We start from the raw sequence: 4,224 nt of genomic DNA on the forward strand, positions 1-4,224 counted from the left end.
GAGCTCTCATAGCTTGCAGGTGGCGCAGGCGGACCTTTGCGTGTGCATAAGGACTTATATCTCATGTTGTAATGTGGATATATGTTGCTACCATTTGGACGATGCTTGTCTATCCAGTTAAGGTGAAACAGAAGGGTTTTCACTCCAGACTGGCCCCGCTGTAAAAAACGGTGCTCTAAATTTAGTCTTTCAGGCTGAAATATACCGGCAGTAGCCTTGACAAGCGGTTGAAGGATAAGCGTGTCGCAATCTGTAGTGATAGCCAAGCTCAATTGAGAGTGTTGAGCAGTCCACTGGTTACCCCGAAAATTGTAGAAATCTATTGAACTCTAAATTAAATACGGTAGAATTCCTCTGGGTACCTCGTCGCTATAGTGTAGGGAGAAAGAAACCTTGGATGCTTTAGTGTACATGCCGATACCCGAACCAGCAACTGAAATGTCAGAAGCTCTGGGACTAATGGGGCTAATGCTGGCTAACTGGGAACACGTTCGGTACAATGGCAGGTGTCAGAGTTTTAATGCTGAAGGACACCCCAAACTATTTCTGTTGCTATTTCTGTTCGCTTCTTGCAGGAGTATATTTGAGTGTAGAACTATCTGTTTTGTATGTAGCACGTTATGTATATGCGTTTAGCATGTCAGATTTAGTACTTCGGGTTGTAAATTTACACGGTAAAGACAAATTCGAGCTACTGTAACTTTGTTAGCCATAATATGTTTTTGATCAAACTTGGGGATAATATGCTTCATATTATACTTTATACTACTACCAACTTTTATAACTCTGAGATAAACTTAAGCCGGGTCTTACTCAATTTTCTCAAAAATATAGTAATATACTATTAACTTAATTTGAACAGATATTGATATGGAGAGTATTTTCTGGCCTGGGCACCATATAGGGGCAGCTTCATGTATTTTTTTTAGATTTTTTGGTTTGGTAGTTTCTCAGAATGGGTCCGTTAAAGAAATCATCACTTTCCACCCCTCCCACTCCTCGCCTTTCCAACAAATCTCAAAACTAAGACCGGCTTCGAAAAGTACAAATCAAGACCTTTCATTTGATACCCCACGTCATTATATTTGGTGCAAAAAATTTTTCCACCCCCCTTTTACATGTATGGGGATCCCTCTAAATCTCAACGTAGAAGGATGTCACTCACTGCATGTCTGGGCGTTCACAGTTCCCACCTTCTCACCAAATTTCATTCAATCCACATAGCCGTTTCTGAGCAAAGTGCGTGTGACAGACAGACAGACAGGCAGGCGGACAGAAAGAGAGACATTGAACCGATTTTAATAAGGTTGCAAATAAAACCTTAAAAAGGGCTGGGTAGAAGTAGACTCTTCATGAATGGAATTTTAATATTTCAGTCGAATGTCAATGATTCTCGTTAATTATGACGGATTTTCATGAAACTTGGCATGTGTATGCACGAGATTGCCTTCTATGTCAGTGCTGCTTAAGTATTCCTAGGATGAACTTAAGGGGCGTTTTTCAGTCAATTTCGAAAAGTTGGTAGTATACTATTAGTAAGTTTATTTGAGCAGATTTTGAAGTAGGGACATCTCTCGACACTTAGATTTCACATAAATATTTTACATAAAACCTCAAAAAGGCTGGGGAGATTCTTCATGAATGCAACTTTAATATTTCACGCGAATATCAATTATTCCCGTTAATTATGACGTCAGCATCTTATTTCCATGGCTTTGGAAGCAGTTAATTCGGCGAAATTGAAAGTTTGAACTGCTACAACTTTAGCGTTAATGAAATTTGGTACGTGTATCCCAAATATTGTTCTCTATGCCGGTACAAAATTTGGAAGTCCTAGGTTGAACCTAAGGAGGGTTTCCAGTACATTTCTAAAGGTAGATAATATACTATTAGTGAGTTTATTTGAGAAGGTATAGGAGTGGGACATATTTTGAGGCCTAGATTTCATCTAAGCACACCACCCTGAGTTTTTTCGGATTTTTAGGTTGGGTAGTTTCCAAAAATGAGTCCTGCCTCACTTTGGAGAAAAGTGCGGCAGTGAATCATAAAGCCTTAAAAAATTAAAGTAAATGAATTTCCGGAAAGCTCTAATTTTATACCTCGCCGTACCACATTAGAACGCTAATTTTCTAGTGCTTTTTTGATGGGATGAATTAATTGGAATTTAGTCAAATTATATATGTTACCCATAGTTTAAGCAACCGTTATTTGAATAAGTTGAGCTGAGGTAAACAAACTTACGGAGCATTAATCCGATGAACTAAAGTTCTTCAATTGTGGAACGTGCAGCGACTACAATTTTTATCCCAAACCAACAAGGTTTCAATTTTTTATTGCAAACTTATTTTCTATGAATATGAACCTGAATGTAGCTGAAAATAATCAAAAATGTGCAGCTGTTGAAAAAAAATATGCTACCATCCCAGAGGTTGATTCATATTCTTCGCAATATGAAGAATCACAGCTCAAAATTTAATCATATTTTGCGTAGCGCTATATACGTAACGACACAAAGCAACTACTTCCCCGGAGCTCCAGCTTGAGCCTGAACCAGATAATCGCTCGGTTCAAAGCTCGTGAAATCTAAAGGAACATGAATTTCATTTAGCAGCATATTCTGGGATAGTTAAGCTATCAATCTATGTAATAAACAAGTCGGAATACCGGAAGCTCGCGCTTCGGATATAAAGGTTTTGTGTTCACCTTATGTAAGAAATTTCAACGCACATTTTTCTATCCGTATATAGCTACAAATCCAACATAATCCTTCATATTTTTCCAAATTACGAGACATACGTACATATTACAGCCATAGATATTACGCTCACCCTAAGCAAACAAACTGCCTATTTCCGAATACTGTACACATATATGCACGTATATAAATTGATCGTACCCATATTTCCGATTTACTTCTTACATATATCTATGTGAATTAGGCACTACCCGTAAAGTTCATTAGCACGCATATATTATATACCTACATTCACACATGTCTGGCTGAATGCGAATATATAGTTCCCATATGCCCACCAAATTTCAATTTCAATCGATATAGTCGTTATGGAGAAAAGTGCATGTGATAAACAGAAAGACATTTTATTTTATACAAAGCAAAACCTTAAAAAGCCTCTCATACCTGAAATATGAACCTTCTGGTTTTCAACTTGTTCCCGTTGCTGCGACTTTGTCTACTAATCCCAATTTAGCAACTCAAAGAAGCTTTTTACGATCCAGTCCTGAACAGATTCCAAAAGTCCACAACCACTGCTATCACCAGCCATCTTTCTAGCCGCGACATTTGGGAGCGCGTATGTCAACCCAAAGATAGTATACCTAAAGCTTTCGAACTTGAACATTCAACTGCGTTCCTGGAATATGACGTTCTTTAATCAAAAAATTCTGAGCGTAGTGCTTTTTATTAGCTGTTTTTGTCTGATTGCAACTGAATCTCGTAAGGTTATTTACTCAAAGACCCCAGAACTGCCGATCAAAACAAGCATCCTCTTTAGGACGCAACTTAGATGTGATGGGGGTTTTATAGATCATCGGAACAAATGTCGACAGGTAGTGAGAATTCTTTTTCCCCTTGGTTGATTTACGATATTTATCTTGATTTCGCACGCACAGATTGTGAAAACGTAACCTGAATCCAGCAGCTCCCGGCGACAAATTTTCGGTAATAACAACTGGTTTGCAACATTAAAAAAATGTTTCTCAAGGTGTTACAAAATATGAAGATCAATAGAAGTGTCCGTTATTAAACGAAGTGTTATAGTCTTTTTCGTATGCATTGAAAATATCTAGTCATGGCACAAACTATATGCTTCACAGGAAAGGTAGCTTCTGGCAAATTTTTACGAATAGCTCCTTATCCAATTCGGAATAGTCAGTTTCGATAGTTTGTTTTTCTAACAATGGACCCCAGTGGGTGAGGATTTTGATTAAAAACAACAAAACACTGGCAGCTTTCTTATGGAGTCGTTATCAGTATCAGCTCTCGCTTATCTCCAGGAATTCATTTATTTGCGATTGTATACGATAGAATGGTATTCATAGTTTGACCCACATACTATATGGAAGTAGTTTAAACAACGGCAATACTCATGAGCAAACTGAGGTCAGCCTAGCTGATATTTAGACGAGCGTAATTGAATTGCGTAGACACCAAATTGAAAGAACTATTCCAGTCCAGAATGGAACGCCTCAAACGGCATTATTCCA

At 38.0% G+C, this 4,224-nt stretch overlaps 1 long non-coding RNA gene across 1 annotated transcript; it reads left to right on the plus strand.

The window, feature by feature from the left end:
* Positions 1-3,305: 3,305 nt before the first annotated feature.
* On the plus strand, positions 3,306-3,769 carry LOC119657593. The gene is made up of 2 exons (XR_005250147.1): positions 3,306-3,567; positions 3,631-3,769. It is a non-coding gene; the product is annotated as an uncharacterized LOC119657593 (long non-coding RNA).
* Positions 3,770-4,224: the final 455 nt, after the last annotated feature.

Source organism: Hermetia illucens, chromosome 5 (genome assembly GCF_905115235.1).
Source record: "Hermetia illucens chromosome 5, iHerIll2.2.curated.20191125, whole genome shotgun sequence".
Lineage (NCBI taxonomy): Eukaryota > Metazoa > Arthropoda > Insecta > Diptera > Stratiomyidae > Hermetia > Hermetia illucens.